Source organism: Apium graveolens, chromosome 7 (genome assembly GCF_009905375.1).
Source record: "Apium graveolens cultivar Ventura chromosome 7, ASM990537v1, whole genome shotgun sequence".
Lineage (NCBI taxonomy): Eukaryota > Viridiplantae > Streptophyta > Magnoliopsida > Apiales > Apiaceae > Apium > Apium graveolens.
In genome coordinates this window covers 21726954-21747672 of record NC_133653.1, presented here as the reverse complement: position 1 = coordinate 21747672, position 20719 = coordinate 21726954, and the positions used below count along the sequence as shown (strand labels likewise).

At 34.2% G+C, this 20719-nt stretch overlaps 1 long non-coding RNA gene across 1 annotated transcript; it reads left to right on the top strand.

The window, feature by feature from the left end:
- The first annotated feature begins 14568 nt into the window (after nucleotides 1–14568).
- On the top strand, nucleotides 14569–16899 carry LOC141674008 (uncharacterized). Its single transcript, XR_012555828.1, has 3 exons — nucleotides 14569–15168; nucleotides 16425–16575; nucleotides 16784–16899. It is a non-coding gene; the product is annotated as an uncharacterized LOC141674008 (long non-coding RNA).
- Nucleotides 16900–20719: the final 3820 nt, after the last annotated feature.

Genomic DNA, 20719 nt, shown 5'->3' with positions numbered 1-20719 from the left:
TCCCTCAAGGCACACAAGGAGAGAATACACGGACAGAATGAAGTGAATAACGGCCAGCTCATGCTTACTGAAGAGGAGTGGTCACAACGTGAAGGCACTGAGACCAAACTGTTGTTTACACAGGATGAATGGTTGAAACGAGCTAACAAAGGAGGAAATGGGGGCAATGGAGATTACAGTAAGGACGGTCGAATATTTCGTGACAGGACCAGAGTCAAATGTTTTAACTGCCATAATCACGAACATTTCGCTTCGGAATACCGTAAGCCAAGGAGAGACAGAGAACAACGAGCTGAGGCAAATCTGACTCAAATCACTAATGATGAGCCCGCATTGCTTGTAGTTGAATTCGACAAGATCGACAACAGCAGAGGTATTGAACTTAATACAGAGGAGGACAACACGTAGTATCTAGATAATGGTGCCAGTAGTCACATGATTGGGCATCGTGGAAAGTTCAAAGATTTAGACGAAACTGTTATAGGTCAAGTGAGGTTCGGTAACGGGTCTATGGTACACATAAAAGGCAGGGGAACTGTGGAGCTTGTATGTAAAAATGGTGAAGAACGTGAACTGAAAGACGTATACTGTATACCAATCCTTAGAAACAACATAATTAGCCTGGGTCAGTTATCCAAGGAAGGTAATCGAGTTGTTCTTGGTGGAAACATGTTATGGGTATACACCGCAGATGGGAAACTCTTGATCAAGGTATAAAGAGGTACGAACAGATTGTACAAGCTATGTGTCAAGGGAGTTCGAGGTGACTGTTTACTATCAAAGGTGGAAGAGGAGACACGACTTTGGCATCTACACCTTGGTCACGTCAACTTTCCAGCTATCCAACTTATGTCCCGGAAATAAATAGTTTGTTGCCTACCCAAGGTGATGCAACCAACAGGAGCATGTAGTGGCTGCCTCATGTCGAAACAATCACGTAAGCCATTTCCTTCTCACTCTTTTTTTTCTGCGAAGCGTGTTTTAAAATTAATACATGGACATTTATGTGGCCCTATCACTCCCATAACACCAGTGGGGAATAAATATTTTATGTTGCTAGTTGAAGATTTTACTAGAATGATGTGGGTTTATATGCTTAAAGCAAAATCTGAAGCACTGACAGCTTTCAAGGGTTTTAAAGCTCTAGTTGAGAATGGTGTTACACCAGGAATCCGAGTATTACGGACTGACAAAGGAGGAGAGTTCTGCTCAACAGAGTTCAACATATTTTGTGAAGAGATGGGCATTTTGAGACAGCACACAACACCATATTCTCCGCAACAGAACGGGGTGGTCGAAAGGCGTAATAGAACAGTGGTAGCTATGGGCAGGAGTATGCTAAAAGAGCGGAATGTTCCATTTGAAATGTGGGGAGAAGCAATTACACATGCAGTTTATGTACTCAACAAATTGCCCAGCGAGCCCTCTTAGAAATCACGCCTAACGAGGCCTGGTATGGTGAAAAACCTCATGTTGATCAGCTTTGTGTGTTTGGGTGCGTAGCTTACATGAAAATTCCAAATGTCTATGTTAAAAAGTTGGATGACAGAAGAAAACGAGTTGTATACTTTGGTAGAGAACCGGGAACAAAGGCCCATCGGCTATATGACCCAACCACAAGAGTTATACATGTCAGTTGGGATGTCTGTTTTGAAGAGGAGAAAAGCTGGTCCTGGAATCATAGTGAATCGACAAGTGTCGAAGTAGAAAAGTTCATAGTGGTGGCCATAGAAGATATTGAACCTGAGGCTGAAACCGCAGATAGTGAAGACACCATTGTGACCACACCGTAATCAAACAGCCGTACCTCGAGTCAGAGTCAGACTGCAACTCCTCAAACTCAGGCGTCTGTCGTTCAGAGTACTGAATCTAGATCTCAAACAAATGAAGGAAGTATCTCAGCTACCTTGAGCGAAAGCAGTGAACCTCTGAGGTTAAGAAATCTGAATGATATTTATGCTCAAGATGAAGACTTAGAGTTAACAGAGGAATTGCTCTTGTTGAGCATCGATGAACCTGTGTTATATGAGCAGGCTGCTAAGAGTCGAATCTGGAAGGACGCAATGAAAGCTGAACTCGATGCTATCGAGAAAAACCAGACCTCGGTTCTTACAGACCTGCCTAAGGGGCATAAAGCCATCGACTTAAAGTGGGTTTTCAAGGCTAAGAAGGATACTAATGGCGAGGTTGTCAAACACAAAGCTCGGTTAGTGGCAAAGGGTTATGTTCAGAAACATGGGATAGATTATGAGGAGGTTTTCGCCCCGGTTACACGGATTGAAATAGTAAGACTTTTACTAGCTCTTGCGACAAAAAATTCTTGGGAAGCATACCATCTTGAAACAGTAAATGCCCTTTATGGTTTACATCAGGCACCGAGGGCTTGGTATGCTTAGCTCAATAAATTTCTTCACAATTTAGGATTTGTTAAATGTCTGTTTGAGCATGTTGTTTACACTAGGAACCGAGTCACTGGTCGTTGGTGTCTACGTTGATGATCTTTTGATCACCGGCACCAGTACTTCACACATAATCAACTTCAAGGAGCAAATGGGCAGGAAATTTGAGATGTCTGATTTGGGATGGCTCACTTATTATCTTGGTCTGGAAGTCGAGCAAGGCCAGGGGTTTATTGAACTAAAACAAATGGCTTACACTAAGAAAATTCTAGAGAAGGCGGGTATGAGTGACTGTAATCCCGTTAGATATCCTATGGAACCAAAACTGCTTCTGCACAAAGATGAAAATGGTGAACTTGTGAACCCGACAGAATTTAAATCCATAATTCGAGGTTTGCGCTACCTAGTGCACACCAGGCGTGTTATCGCCTATGCAGTAGGAGTGGTCAGTCGGTTCATGGAATGCCCAACTATGTTACATCTCTCTGCAGCTAAGAGAATATTGCATTATGTACGAGGAACCTTGGATTTTGGATTACCGTACAAGGCTGGAAAAGGTAACTATTTGCTGGCAGGTTATTCAGATAGCGACTTGGCAGGATGTGTAGACGATCGTAAGAGCACTAGTGGAGTGGCATTTTACTTGGATGGTAGTCTCATAACTTGGATTTCTCAGAAACAAAGATGTGTTGCATTATCATATTGGGAAGCAGAATTTATGGCAGCAACAGCAGCAGTTTTTCAAGGGATATGGCTGTAACGAGTTCTTAGTTACATTTTAGATGTTGAGCACGGGCCTGTCATGTTATATATCGATAATCGTTCTGCTGTTGATCTCGCCAAGAATCCGGTCTTCCATGGTAGGAGCAAGCATATAGACATTCGCTATCATTTTATACGAGAATGCGTGGAACAAGGTCTGATCAAAATTAATTATGTCAGCACAAATGAGTAGCGTGCAGACATTCTCACTAAAGCACTGTCCGTAGCCAAGTTTGAGAAAATGAGGAACATGTTGGGTGTTAAGCAGCTCAAGTCAGTTTAGATTAAAGGGGTGTATGTTAGAATTAATCTAAACATTTTATTTGTTTTATTATTTAAATAAATTAGCTGGTCACTAGTATTAGTATTGTAGTAAGAGTAGGGCTCCGTAGTTGTTAGGATGTATAGTCAGGAGAATAAGTCGTGTAGAAAACTATGGTGTTTGGCCCTGATTTGTATCTATCAGTTTAGGCTCAGTAGTTTTAGATAAATTTTCTTTAGTTGCATTTATTTTAGTTAACTCTCTCAGATTATAAAACTCATCAGTTATCAATATAGCTGCTTTCATCGCTGTTTAACAGTATTGTTCTTGTCTATATTTTACATTGTTCTTTTGTTCTCTAACACCACACTTACATTTACACTTAAATGATATCTAGATTTTTTTTTCTTTCTCAAACACTCAGTTGCATAAATCACATAAGTTACAAAGAGTTGAGTCAACTCATAAACCTCAGATGAATTGAGATTTTGGAGGGAAAAGAAAGGCAACTACTATGTTGGAAACAAATTTGCAGCTTTGAATAACCAATATCCAATAGTTCCAAGAATTAGAAATGAACATCTCTAGTATGATTAAGAGGGGTTTGTTCAAGGAACCAACATAGGCATATATGGAATTACCATATGATGGACCTGCATCAATATTAAATTAGACAAATTCTTAAAACTAATTATATTAAAAAAGGAAAGCATTGTTCTCGTATCTTTAAGAAATATTCAGTACAAGTCAAGGAAAAGATATTATTCAAAACCATGGAAGCAATGCCGAGGCACGAGGTCATCCTAGAAATCACATATACATATAACACAAAAGACTAAAAACCTTTATATCGAAACCCCCAATTGATCCCGATTGAAGTCCTAATTTTGAAGTCTAGAACTGGATTTGATTGAATAACCAAATTGAACCCAATTGAAATCCAAATTCTGAAATCAGCCATGAAATCAACCATGTGTCAAAAATTATCCAAAATCATTATAAATAGCAAAAAAACCTAAACCAAGGAAGCATTCAAGTCCAATCACTAAATATAAGAAATACTCAAATGGAAGTAGTTATATGTATGTATATATCATATGAACATATTATGTAAATATAGATTAGGAGGTACGTGAGAGGGGGAGAGTCGGAGAGAGCTATCAAGTTTATTGAAGATTCATGAGACTGTAGGGAGGGAGATGGTGTGAAAATGAAGGTTTCCGCTTAATTATCTATCCGAAATAATTGAATTAGGCTTGGGCGGTTTATTTTCCGCTCATTCAATTTTTTGGCTAGCCTGCCTCAAAAAATAATTTTAGAAAAATAATGATTTATTTTATATTTTCTAAATACAGTAAAACCTCCATTAATTAATTAATAAATTAATTATATTTTCTCTCTCATTTTTCATCTTTTCTCAGTAATTTTTCATACACATTCATTCTCATCTATCAACAATGGCCCGAAATGTTGCTAGGACATCTATCCCAGAGAAAGGAACCAACTATCTTGCTTTCACTGATGCAAACCAAGCTCGTGATAGTTTTAAGGGGTTTGTGAAGCTGTTGTCTGAATCCTATCTTGTAGGAGTTTTGACTGCAAATCCAGTACTGTATCTGGATGTGTTGCATGAATCCTGGACTATAGCTGTAGTGAGGACTGATGTTAACCACAACTCTCTCTCTTTGGTGGTGACATGCACAATTGGAGGCCAACGAATAGAATTCAATGATCAAGATATGAATAGAGCTTTGGGGCTGCCAACTGAGAATCTGGTGAAGGTACCAACTCCTGATGAGCTGATAGAGTTCATGGACTTCATCAGTTATGGTGGGAGAATCAATCTGTCAAGTTTATACAAAAACAAACTAAGGAAGAAGTGGTCATTCATCTTTGTCTGTAGTAAGGGCCTTTACTTGTAGAAAAACAGGATATGACAATATTTCAAGTATTGTGCAAAAGCTAGTGTATTCAATTGCCCATAACAGACACCTGAATGTTGGTCTGCTGATCCTGGAAGAACATGCAACCAGGATGATTATGCCTCTTACAACTAGAGGTAAAGAAATTTTCTTTCCTACATTTATTATGTCCACTTTAAATAATAAAGTAGCTGACATACACCTACTGAATGGTATAGATAATACTAAAATAGGTAACTATGAGCAAGTGTCCAAAATAATATTTGTCTCACTTACTACAAAGAATAAGGTGAATGTAAGTCTGAAAATCACTCCATTTATATTGGAGAGATTTAGGACTTATCCTTATCCTATGCCTGACATGAGATCTAATGCACAATCTAGTATATCTAGGACTCTTGAAACTGTGGAAGTACAAACAAAGGATTACCAACAAGGATCTTCCCAAGATGCAACCATTCTTTCACAACCTTTAAAAGCTAGGAAACCAACTACCTCATCTTCTCAAAAAGGTGAGGTCAGTAATAGGAAGATAAAGGGGATAAACCTAGCCGTGTTAACTGAGAGTGGTGAGGAAAGAGCTGAAAGAGAAACACCTCTGGTCATTAGATCCAAAAGAAGTAATTAAACTGAGCTGAGCACTATATCCTCCTCTCCATCCTTCCAACAGGTAACAGTTGTAAAAACAACCAGGAGTGAGTCTGCACAGCCTGCACAAGAAGCAATTCAAGTTTATGGTAGGAGAAATAAGAAAGGAACGCATTGTGAGAGCACATCTCTTGAAGCTCTCTCATCTATTCAGGGCAGCTGCCAACACTCACAACTGAGAAACAATCTCCTCTAACTAATATTTCTTCTATTCCAAGTCCACTTAAATCTATTTCTCAAGTACACCAAAAATCAAGTGACTTAGCTCAAGAAGCTTTGCTCACCATCCAAACACCTCATTTAGATGGTGAGAGGCTACATGCTGGGGTAGACCTTGATGACACCATCACAAACATGGTGGACTCATCAATCTTTACTGAAGAATTAATGGATACATCTAATGCACCTTCATGTGCACAACAGTCTTCACAGACTGAAAGGTTTGAGGGTAGTACTCCTGAGGGGCAGCTATCTAAATCCTCTCCAATTCAATTAGAGGTTCCTTATGAAGGAATAAATCCCCTCACAACCCTAGCAGAAATTGCCTCTGCAGTTGAAGCTAGGAGTACATGTTCCCATGATTCTGTCATAGGGGAGGCAAACATAGCATATTCAAGTGCCAGTGTGTTGCAAGACACACAAGGGTTTGAGGTTGGTGTACATGACAGTAACCCAGTCAAATCCCCTCCAATTCAATTAGAGGTTCGCACTACAAGTGGAAGACAATACACTGTCAAAACCACAGAGTAATCTGTGAGTTAAACTGTGATCTCAATCATAGGAGTTTCTGATGAACTATCCACCTCTCAACCTTAACAACCTCACACACTCTCTCAATAGCTACAATAATCTGTCTCTCAACCAACTTCTATAGATGATTTACTAGTAGAGCAGATCTCTGGACTTCCTAACATCTCACAACATCTTCTGACTTCAAACATGAGCAACCAAGATTATCAAGCCATCATGCTTGCTTATAATGAAGAGGTTGAGGAGAAAAAGGAGAAAATTGTCAATGAAGCTGAGCTAGATAGGAATGTGTATTCATGGATGTCTGAGGACTTTGCCTTAGATATGAATCACGTTCTGACCAGATTTAGAGAAGAGTATGTTACTATTATGGAAAGCAATACAAAAGACTTGAGTTCAGAAGCTGTCTATAATGCCATTACAGATGTATACAAAGCTCAGCTCAAAGTATTTCATCTGTTTGGTAAGGGTCTTCAAATTAAACTCACTGGACATGAAGATAGAATCAGGAAACTGGTGAATGAGAAAATGGACATGATCATACCATCTCTAGAGAAGATCTCTTCTAAATTCAACCATTTTTCTGAGCAAATGGCTAGGATGGATCTTGCCTCTATTGAGAAGAAAGTCAAACACCTCAAAATATCCTTCACTAATCTCCATGAAGTGATCCAGAATCAAATTACCCACTTAAATGAGACCAAGGTCCAGCTAGATCAACTTCACCAGAGTAGATTTAATCCCTCAGCTTTGCTAATGGAAGGGATCAAAGAGGCTATAGAAGAACACTTTGGCACATCTAGCAGCTCTTATCAGCCCGGAACCACTTCAACAAATCTACAAATTCAGTCTCTACAGGGTCAAGTCACAACATTGCAAGACTCCGACTCCTCTCTCACTCCACAAGTAGAGGCTTTGACATCTCTTGTCAAGAGCCAACAAAAAGATATCCAAACTCTGGTGGATTCCCATAAGCATCTTCGAATGCATAATTCTATAGCTTTAGGATCCATCATGGGTAAAGTCAACATACCCCTACCATCTCTGCCTGAACAAGTAAGGCCTGAAATTCCTACTCCCCTTCTCATGCCTGCCAACAATACTAAGGGGGAAATAGAGGCTAGGTTGGCACAATCAAGGTCTTCTCAACATCAAGTTAAGGGAGCTGGAAAGAAAGCTAAAGAATTTGATCTTGACAAGATAAGACTTATTAGGTCTACTGAAGGACCTAGTTTGAGCAGAGAGTTTGAAGAACTACTCAATACCTTAAAAGCTTCTCTCAACAACAATCACTTCACACATAAAAAGGCCCTGGATAAGAAAATTAATTTAATAAGGTGATCAAGGTCAATAAGGATAACTTTCTGGAAGATAGGATAGTGGTTAATGCAAATAACTCGGGGATAGACAGATGTATGCTGGTGTCCCTCAATTGCCTTACCTTAAGGAGGGCATCTGAGTTAGATATCTTTATCAGCAAATTTAGAACTATAACTCGTGAAGATACCAAGCTATTAACTGCACTGAAAGATGCTCATGTAGCTGCCTTTCGTGAAGCATATCTACAGCCAAGCAAGGGAATAACATACATCTGTCCAACTACCAAACAATTCAGATTTTTCAATATCCCTAAACAATGTGTCAGGAGAAATGAGAAGCTTATCATGATCCTTGGAACTAGCTTAAAAGCTAAGAAAAATAAAAACCATGATGATAGGGAAATTATAAAGCTACTAAGGAGATATATGGATAATGCAGAAGTCAACCTGCCCAAAACTCAGTTTAACAATGATGACTTGGATGATGAGGAGCACAAGAAGAGTGATCAGAATCCTTCTGGTTGAAATCCGAGTCAGTCTAGTAAACCATTTGGTAGCAAGGGTGGAGAGAAGAAGAAGGAGGATGACCAGAAAGTTGAAGAGAAGAAGAGGGGAGGGGAGAGAAAGAGCAGAAAACCTCATGATGATTCAGGAACTCGAACAACCCTAAAAATCCAAATACAACCATCTCAAACCTTAGCTCAATCCACAACATTAACTATCTCTAATATCAAACCTTCCCAAACACATAAGCCAAAATTTCTTTATAGACAAACTACCAACTCCTTCCTAAAAATTGCAATCACCTCAAGCCACACAAATCTAAAGAAAATGACAATCCTACCTTTAGCCAAACCTTCACTAAAATTCAAGCTCAAATCTGTTGGGAGAAAGCCTAAGAAAGTCAAGCCTGCAAAGGAAGTGGAAGTCACTCAAAGTTAGAGTTTACATTAAGGATGTTACATTCACTATTCTAGATAAAAAGTTAATGCATTCTTTGCCTCCTGCAGAAATTAAGAAAGTGTTAAGTTTATTAAAAGGCAAGAACACTGTCACAAGGACTTGGAGATCATCTTTGGCTGAATGGTTGATTGAAAGGGAGGAAATAAAGAAAATAGATAAGGATGAAGCTAAAGAAAGAAGACGGAGACATGATGGAAAAGTAGATATGTTTATAAAAAGGATTAGAAGAGTTGAAAGCAAAAGGAATGAGCATAATTTCTAAAGATGGTAGGCTTCTAAACATCAAAGTTGGTGGATTCTCAAGATTCAGCTTAGAGTATCTGGACCAGGGTTATCCTAAGGGAGAAAGGCAAAAACTTGTGGAAGCTCTAAGTGGAACACTCATCATAGAAGAACTTGAAATTCTTGATCACTTGAAGGACAAACTTAGAGAAGAAGTAGTTGTAAAAATTATTTTTACCTGACTCTTGTAATTATGGAACCTGGTAAATCTTATATTGAACAAGCTGTAATTCTATCAAGCTTTATATTTTAATTTTATCCTCCATCAGTTTTAAACTTGGGGATAGTCTTGTTAACAGGCATAAATTTGTGTTAAGCAATCTTCTCACAAATTGGGGGAGATTGTTGCAAAAGACATGCCTGTACTTTAATAAGACTAAGATAATTTGTCAACCCTGAGTAAGTTGTATTGTTATCTAAATTTGTATTTTGTACTTGTAACACTTAAAGTCTGTAAAAATGCAAAGGACCAGACTGGAGTCTTTTTCCTAAAACAGTATCAAGCCCTAGGATTCTCTCTGGAAGAAGATCAAGAAGATCATGCCTCAGATGAATTTTGAAGAAGCATGAAGTTGAATAAATCTGTTTGGAGAAAAATACCCTAAATCAAGATCTCTAAAAGTCACAGATTTAATGTTATAGAGAAGTCATTTCAGAACTCTAGAATGGCTTATCGAGACATTATTCAAGTTTCAGAGAGTACCAACGGATGAGGAACATCCATCGGAATAGTAGTTTGGCTAGTCAACGGATGACTGCTGTTAGGCACATCCTCCGGGTTACAATCACTACTCGGCGGATGAGCAATATCCACCGGGATAGAAGAAATGAATTAATTCAGAATGGAGATGTCAAGAAAGCTATTAGAGAACTCGGGAAGATATCGACAAGAAAAATTGAGGATATGAAGATTGGAGATATCGACAAGTCATTCCTTCACTAGAAAACTTAGAGTTATCGACAAGTCTACATTCAGTAGAGAACTCTGAGTTATTGATAAGTCAAAGTGAAGATGTGAAGACTAGAGATCTCGACAAGCTGGAGACCTCTACAAGCCAAACTTAATATGGAATTCTAGAGATCTCGATAAGCCTATGTACTTATCGAGATGTCAAGTGTTCTATTAATTCAAACTGGAGATCTCGAGGTACAGTCTCAAAGTACAGAATTGCATATTAGTTTAATATCCAAGATAAAGAATCAACAAACAACCCAACAGCTGGATTGACAAGTCTACAAAAAACAGCTTAAAGAGTGTGCAAGATCAATGGCAAAGATTAACTAAAAGAGGGAGATTGAAGTAAATACGGGATGCTAAAGATATGCTAATCCAGAAATAGAAGACTTGCTTTTTTATAAATAGAAATGACAAGTAACAGTTTGGAAAAGCTAATAGCATGTTTATTATCCACTGGGTAAACTAGCAGTTAACTGAGTTAAAAAGTTAACACTAGTCCTCTAGTTAGATGTAACAATTGAGAGAAAATCAATTGTATCACTCTCAAGAAGAAGCTGAGCTCTTTAATATCAAAGAGCTTAGAAATTTTGTAGCAAAACAGTCCTAAATTTTAAAATAAAAATTAAGTGAGTTTTGAAGATCTGTGTTATTTATTTTCAGCATGTTTAGATTCTGCATGAACACTTTTCTATACAAGATTTAATTTACTTTATTTAACAATTAAGTTTCAAGAAAAGCCTAAAATCAGAAAAACACATTCACCCCCTCCCCTCTGTGTGATTCATTACCTAACATTTGTGAAATGGTGAACTCGCCGAAATTGGCGTGAATCGAATGAATTCACCAGAATTGGTTTAAATTAATTCACCATTTGGAGAAATATAATTAGATGAGATTTAGTATGAGAGATGTGTGTGTGTGTATTATTTGGAATATACGAAATATGGATGAGTGTGTATGTAGTTAGAGAGTAAGATTAAGTATGTGTGTAATTTTTTATAAGGAAATGAAATTGAATGAGGAATATAAAGAGAAAGAGATGAGGGTTAAAATTGAATGGTTGGGATGAAAGGATTGAGAAATAAATGAATGATCAAGATTAATTCAAGTTGGAAATCCATGTGCTTTTTTAGAGCATCTCCAATAGGGGTTGCCAAGCTTATGTGGCATCGCACCCTTGGTTGTCTACCTATTGGAATTGGGAGGTTGCCAAAAGGTTGCTTACCAAGATTGACAAAATTTGGAAACCCCTTGGCAACTTCATAAATTAGCAAAAAGTCATAAAAACACCTAAATTGTATATTATTGAACCCACTTTTATATTGAACTAAATTAATATAGAGGGACCACATGTGCAACCTTTCAAGTGGCTTAACCATTGGAGCAAAATTTCAATAAATGTTGCCAAGAGTGACATGGATGTGAGAGAAAATTAAAAAAATAATATATTTAATGATTTGTCATGGTTTGGCAACTTTGTTAGCAACCTCTATTGGAGATGCTCTTATCAACCAATAGAAGCATGACAAATGGCAATTCTGAAATGTGCTAAATTTGACCAATAATGGTCAAAATTACTATTTTCAACCATATTTAGTTGAAAATAAAATACGGGTAAATTCTACCATTCTTGGTCGAATTTAACAGTTAAATTTAACTAATTTTAGTCAAATTTACATTACGCTATAAGTGCACATAGGCAACAGTTTTTATCCAGCGTTGCACGAAAAGCGTTGGATTATCTACAAAATTTTTAGTTTATTAGAACAGTGTGGAGAAAGCGTTAGAGTATATTGAAGCTACCGTTGCTAATAACTGTTAGTGTTGCGTAGCATGCAACAGTAGAGGTCATAGCGTTGCATTAGATATTTTTTTTATTTAATAAATGCTGACATGGAAAATAAATATGAGGTGGCATGTTTGGGACCCATAGTTAATGACGTGGAAAGCTAACGTGTCATGCCACGTTAGCATTTTGGGCCCCATATGTGGGACCAACTAGTGAGGTGGCATGCTGACGTAGCATGCCATATCAGCATGTTGACATGGCACCAGTGGGGCCCAAAATTCTGATGTGGCATGCTGAAGTGGAATAAGTGGGGCCCAGTTGCTAACGTGGCAGCTGACGTGGCACTTCAGGCGTTGCATTTGCTTTCTGGTGTTGCAATAGGTTATTTAGTGTTGCCTTAATTATTGTACTATTCTTAAAATTTATTTGTTATATTCATGTTCTAATTTTTTTAAAATAATTTTTATTTGATCCAACCGTACGCATATTGTTTCCTACTAGTTTTAGAGATGCGTAATTTTTTTATAAAAAAATAGATTTTATATCACGTGCTTTTATAATAGTCAAACCACGGTACACACGGATTCCTATTACGTAATCTTGTTCCGGGTGGTGATTCTATTTTTTTAAATTTGTGTTCAATGATTCAACCGTACGGATGATGATACCTACCAAATTGAGAGATGTCTAAATTTTTTAAAAAAAATTTAGATTTTATAGCATGTATTTTTATAATAGTCAAATTACGGTCAACACGGGTTCCTATAACCAAGTCTTGTCCCGAGTGATGATTCTATTTTTTAAATTTTTTTGTTCAACGATCCAACCATACTGATGATGATACCTACTAATTTTAGAGATGTCTAAATTTTTTTTAAAAAATTAAATTTTACATCGTGTGTTTTTATAATAGTCAAATTACGGTTAACACGGGTTTATATAACCAAGTCTTGTCCCGAGTAATGATTCTATTTTTTTAAAATTCTTGTTGAACAATCCAACTGTACGGATGATGTTACCTACTAAGTTTAGAGATTTATAATTTTTTTTAAAAAAATTAGATTTTACATCGTGTATTTTTATAATAGTAAAATTACTGTCAACACGGGTTCTTGTTACCCAGTCTTGTCCCGACTGGTGATTCTATATTTTTAAAATTCTTATTCGACGATCCAACCATATGAATGATGTTACCTACAAATTTTAGAGATGGATACTTTTAAAAAAAATAGATTTTATATCAAATTGGGAAAACTAGAATAACCCCTAAACTGTACTATTGTCCTGAATAAAGGTTCGATTTCTTAAAAGAAATAAATATTGACGATCCAACCATAGAGATGTTAAAAGCAATTTATTTTACTGATATGGAATTGTTGTTTGAATTTTATAGACGTTTTTTGTGAAATCGTATAACAATTAAACTAATTATATATTATACTTCTTTTATAATATATTGGAAATGAACAATTACTTTTTTAAATAATAATGTATTATAAAAAAATTGTGAAATATATTATATTAAACTAAATATCTTTACAAAAAAACAAAAAAGCTGTTATAAAATTAATTAATACATTTTTGCAAAATTAATAAATACATTATTAATTTTTATCATGGTTACAGAAATCGGAAATCGGACTAAATCGGTTGACCAACCGATTTACGATTTATCGAAATGGGGATTTTTCGGAAGGTTAAATAAGAATTATATCGATAATATATTAATATTAATTTTAAAATATATGTATTAAATATATATTGTAATTGTAGTTGGGTTGGGCCTTAAACATGGTTCAAGGTGGACTTTGTATAGATATAGGCTTCTAGCCCATTTTAGGTTGGACCTTGAGTTCCAGACTGCATTTTAAACAATTAGGTTTAGGTTGGATCGTTAACCCGTCCCCCATGCTTCTTATCTTTTCTCATCTCTCTCCGTTTCTCTAATTCGCGTCTTTTTCTCCTACTTTTATCTCTCTCTTCTATTGTATTCTTATTTCTCTCTTCTTCTTTCATAGCAAATGAAGTTCGGCTTAATTCTTTAGTATATGTAACAAATCTCTAATTACACGGGGTTTTGATTTCACTTTGTACATTTGATTTATGTAAATTAGAGTTTACTAATTTAGGTTTATTTGATTTTAGGCTTTGGGGTTAGTATATTTCATCTCTTTAGTATGTGGGTTTTGGATTATCTTTGCGAGTTGCTTTTTGTATGTATACAACTGGAAACTCATGAGGAAGAGGTATGTTTCTCGTGACCTTGCTTTTTGTATGTATACAACTGGAAACTCATCAGGAAGAGGTATGTTTCTCGTGACCTCTATCTTATGAATAGCAAAAGCAAAATTTAGCCTTGCTCATGGAATTTATATATGTTCAACTAGATGATACGTGGTCTTTATCTTGGTAAAGATTGATAGAATTATTATACGCTTCAAGTTGTTTACCCTTAATGATATGTTCACGTAGTATTGTTGAATACTTTTTATATGATGAAACTAAGAATCACAGTTTTGGTGTAATGTTTTTTTACTTTGTATTTATGTGGTATTTGTTGGTCATCATCCTTGTTTTCTTATTTTTAAAATTACTTGCTAAATTTTGGCAAACCACTCGTCTTTGTTGAGTCCACTGACTGTCATAGCTTATGGTAAATTTTGACTGGATTGTTATAACTTCTCCTAAAGCCGGTCTAGTCTTTGTTGAAGCTTGGAAGTAAGATTTTGCAGTCAGTGATGTCAAGTTAGTAAAAGCTGAAGTTCTAGACGGTTTTTCCATCCGGATGGGATTTGGTTTTTGATTTATAATGCTGCTCGTACCCCAAATGTGAAGATATGTGTTGTAGGAGCTGGTACAGCAAGCACATTTGATAACGTGGTACACACCTCAAAACAGATACTTGACATTGCATTTGCTCCTTCAGAAGGTATATTCTTGGAAAAACCATACATTCTATGAATTTGATAGCTTCGAGAAGCTAGAAGGTGATTTAAATTCAAAATATTATTCTTTCAGCAATTGGTAAGGTTTTAGCTTAAGAGCTCCCATATACTGGACACAGAAAGTGCATGGTATTGTATCCAACATCTACAAAAGCTAGCAGTGAGATTGGTATGTGCCTTTACTATTGTGTTTTCTGTTATGCTTGTATAAAACTGATGTGAAAGCACTATAAATCTAATTCATCTGTTTATTGAAGTCTTACATGGCTATACTACTTGGTTTTTATGCTAGTATTATATCTAGTGGTGCTTTCTCATTTAGTCATTTTTAATAAAATATGGGGGACTTTAATTTTAAAGATCACTTACTCTGATACAGTAGCTTGGATTATGTTCTTGTGGCTAGAGTATGATAATAATACGTGTCCTATTCAGGCACTATATAGAGCAAGTATCCTAACTATGTAGAATCTGAAATTTCATGTTTTTTTCACTTTTATTCTGAGAATATGGAGGATGTCAGCATTCTTTCACACGTCAATCGAGATTTTGTTAGATAAGTACAATAGTACATGATAAGAGACATCCCAACGACAAAAGCAATAACTTATATACCAAGGCCCTGGTGTATAAGTTACCTTCAGTAGTCATTAAATTAAAGATACCCGTGTTCTATATGTATGGGCTAATATATAAAGCCCATAAAAGGAGAAAATTGTATTAGTTTTGGAACTGAGAAAACAACCCTGCTATGTATTAAGCTTTTTTCACATATGCAACAGAAAGGAAAGTGATATTATCTAATCAAATATTTAGTGTACATTAAATTGATATTCAGCCAGAATATTACCTGTATAATATGTAAAAAATGTGGTAGGGAATCCTAAAGTTTTATAAATCCATGCAAACCTCGCTTCTCTGTCCATGACTGATGATTCTTTACAATTAAATAAATATATATTTAAAGTGAGAGCCGCGCGTCTATCTTGCACTTGTGTGTGTACTAAAACCATTCATGTCTCTATGTTGCTAATATATTGTGAAATACTTTGATAAGGATCTGATAAATAATATCTTTATTTCCGAGGAAGGCCTTTCTAATCGTGGATTCAAGGTTATGAGGCTTTACATACACAATAGTAAGTATTTCAGGGGCTCATAGAAAGGGCATAATTTGTCAGTACCTTTTCTGCACTGTTAAGGACCTTGTCATGCCTGACCTGCATACTTTTCATGTAATAACTATCTCGAAGGGTCATTCTTGGAATATGTTGTAATGCCACTCACTAATTTAGGGTATAATTTGAGCCTGTTTGATATATTTATACTATTTCCTAACAGGGGAAAGAACATCTTAAAGTTTCATTTAAGTGTGTCTCAAAAGTATTGACACCTACTCACCTGATGCATTTTAATGTTTTGCAGGGAAGACCTGTGCTGAAGTTATACGGTAGAAGTTTGATTTATTATTATCTAAACCTATGCTTTCCCAGGTTCTTTTGTTAGACGAGGTTACACTTGACCTAGATGTTGTTGCAACGATGGATTTGCTTGACTCCATCAAGGCAGAGTGCGAGTACGTATAAACATTAATATTTGTTTACATTTAATTGAGATTAATTTTTGTTAGAAAAAACCTTAAATAATTTTACAGTAGGCATATGTATATGTAGTAAGGTTACAAGCTAACTTCCTCGATTTAGTTTACAATTACTTGTTTTCTTCCCAAAAATTTTTACTCCAGTTATCCACTGAACTTTATATGGTTGCTAATAAAAATCTAGGATAATATTGAAGACGCATGTCCCACATTTTCCGGTGATCAAGAGGAAAATGGTATTCCAATCACTCAAGGCGAAGCAACTTCTTACAGACTTTGTTGTGCATCATATGATACATATATTATGTTGTTTCAAAAAATATTTTCGTACTTTTCATCTTTTTATGTTAGAATTGGGTGTATGTGCGCGATTTACACTAGTTTTGTATGTTTAAAGCTTGTTAAATGCTTTTTAGGGTTGTTTTTGTACGATGTTTGTTGGGACTTGTTGGATGCCACTTATGATAGGTATTATGTAAAAATAAAACAATTATGTCCAAAATTTTATTTTTCAAGTGTTGCGTTTGACTTTATATGGTGTTGTAGTGTGCATAGAAAATGGTGTTGTAATTAAAAAAGGCGTTGCAAATCAATGAAATTATTGTTGCATATAGCGAAAAATGGTGTTGCATATTATAAATTCAGTATTGCAATAGATGGTAGGCCCACAGCTGACGTGGCAAGGGTGGGACCCATGCTAACGTGTCATGAAAATGTGGCATGCTGACGTGGTTTTGTGGACCCCCTGCTGCTGACATGGCATCTGAAATGTCCCTTGCCACGTAGGACCCAGTGTAATGTCCCGTCATGCCTTATGTAACACTAATTGTTGTTGAAATATTTGCCTCCACTGTTGCAAAATCAACGTAATGCAATACTTATAAGTGTTGCACAAAGTATTGCATTAGGGGTCTACGGCGACATCCACATTTGCAACCCCTCCCTCGTGTTGCCTATTACTTTATGCAACACCATTTAGGCCTTGTGCAACTGTATAGTAGGGGTTGCCTATCTGCACTTATGGCATAGTGTTAGCACCTAAATTTGACCATTTTTTATAGAATTTAGTAGGTAAATTGGAAAACTATCCTAGTATTTAATGCATATGACACATATAGTTGTTAAAAATGTTTAAGATTTTAATATTTAAATAGATTGATTTTTCACATACACTCTTAATTTAAATATATATTTTTGTGATATTACAAAATGTTAAAAAAAGAAATTTATTTGGTTTTCTATTTTAATAGTCAACTAGTAGTTTGATTGTTATTTATTACTAGTGTCTAACCCTATATTGATATTTCAATTTTTTTAAAGTAGTTATGAATGATCCAAACATAGGAATGTTTGGATCTATATATTTTGGTTATTACAAAATTTTTAGAAATAAAATAAATTGATTTTCTTTCTTATTTTAACAATCAACTAGTAGTTTGAATATTACTTATAACTAGTGTTTAGTCACATATTGATGTTTTAATTTTTTAAAATATATGTGAATAATCCAAGGATGTTATGATCTATATAATTTAATGATATCACAAAAGTATAATTTTTTTTATCTAATTTGCTATTTTAACAATTACTAAGTAGTCTCACCATTATTTCTTATAGTGTTTAATCCTATATTGATTTTTTGATTTTAAAAAAAGTACTATCAATGATCCAACCAAGATATATATATTTTGGTGATGTGACAAAAGTTTTAGAAAAAATAAATTGCTTTTGCTTGTTATTTTAACAATGAACCAATAGTTTGAGTAGTACTTCTAACTATTGTTTAGAGCGGTATTGATGTTTCAATTTTTTTAAAAATATATATGAATAATTCAACAATACGCATATTAAGATCTATATATTTTAATGATAACACAAAACTTTTAGAAAAATATAAATTATTTTAGTTTGCTATTATAAAAGTTAAGAAGTAGTCTCACTTGTATTTCTTAGGGGTGTTTAACACTATATTGATATTTTGATTTAAAAAATAATTATGAATGATCTAACCGGATGTCGATATATATATATATATATATATATATATATATATATATATATATATTGGTGATGTGGAAAAAGTTTTAGAAAAAAACAAATTGATTTTGCTTTTTATTTTAACAATCAACCAAAATAGTATTTCTAACTAGTATTTAGTGCCGTATTAATGTTTCAATTTTTTAAAAAAAATATATAAGAAAAATTGAACTGTATGATCTATATATTTTAATGATATTACAAACTTTTTAGAAAAAATATATTTAAGAGTCAACCGGTAGTTTGACCTGTATTTGTTACTAGTCTTTAATCCTCTATTGATATTTCAGTTTTTTAAAAAAATATTTATAAATGATCCAACTGTATAAATGTCAAGATCGAATTACTCTGTTGATATGACAAAAATTTCAGAAAAAAAATTATTTTGTTTATTATTTTAACAATCAACAAATAGTTTGAATAATACTTCCAATTTGTGTTTACTCCCATATTGATATTAATATTATTTTAAAAATATTTATGAATTACAGATGTTAACATCTATATAATTTAGTGGTATGGAAAAATATTTAGAAAAAAATAAATGTTTTTAAATTTCTATTTTAACAACCAATCATTTGACCAATATTTCTTACTAATGTTTAATATATAAGTAAATTATTTTTTATGTACACTATTTATTTTTTACTATCTTTTCATTCGGATGGTTGATTAACTTAAAAAATATTAAAAATAAATATTATAACTCTAATTAATACCGTAAATTTCATGTTCAATTATGAAAACTTGTTCTTCATAATTATTTAATTATATGATTTTGTTATCACCATGATAACATGTTTTGTAAATATATATGTAAGCATATGTTATATTTTTTTGTATTTGTATTTTGTAAGTTATAACTGAATTATAAAATTGTCAAACTCTGATTTATAGAAAAAAAGGTAGACACAAAATAAAAACAAACAAAATTTAATAAATGATTATATTTTTATTTCTTTTGGCTTCAGTTTGAATCCTTTTTCTTTACCTATGTTAAATTAACAAACATTTTTTATTTGAAATTTGTATTTTGCTTGAAATTAGTACAAAGGGACAAATCTATTAAAAAATGTTAAGGCCTACAATAAACAAATAGTTCAAAGAATCTAAATCTGATACACATGTATATTTTAAATTTGAATAATCTAAATTGAGTCTCAGTAGATATTGTAAAATATATTAGAGATCAAAATAAAGAATACATAGTTATAATAAATTTTAAAGTAAAATTTATTATCATCTTTTATCATTAATTTTTGGATTATATCAATTTGATAATAGTTTTTAAATCATCAAAAAATTAAAAATTATTTCACCACCTTCTTATGTCGGTAATTAAAATTGTCAGAAACTAATTTATAGAACTTTTGAAACCGAATAAATTTATTTTTTTTCTTGGAGCTCCATTTTTTTCTCTAAATACTTCAACTTAGATTTTTTTATATAATTTAAAGTATTAATATTTTACCTATAATACCTATTTATGCAAATATTTATTTAAAAAGGAAAAACATCTCGCACCTTTATAAACTAGTAATATAAAATGTTTGGTACCTTCATATGACACATAAATCTTTTGGTAACATAAAGTTTAATTCTCTTTATGCAAACTAATTATTTAAAACTAAGTCAAATATATTATATGTGTTGAGATATGGGATGATCTTGATAAGCCGAGTTCATAACACGTGGAGATTTTAGGAGAACCGGAAACTAGATATGTTATCAGAGGGACTCGAGTTAGAGTCCTCGCATCCCCATATATTTAATTTAAATATTTGTTGTTGATATTGATACTAATATTTATTTTAACTCTTATGGTCAATCTTAGTAAAAAATATTGTACTTTTTAACAAGGAGTTTTAAAGAGTATAATATCTTGTTTTGTGCCTTTCCTCTACCATCTTAATATTTTAGAAGAACTGGTTACCTAACATGATATTAGAGCTCAAGATGGCCAGAGGAGGACACAGGTTCAACTCCATGTTAACTTCAATATTTTAATTAACTATTAAAAATATTGACATTGTACCTTGGTGGGCCCAAATAAATGGGACCAGATCCCCATCCGGTAACTGAA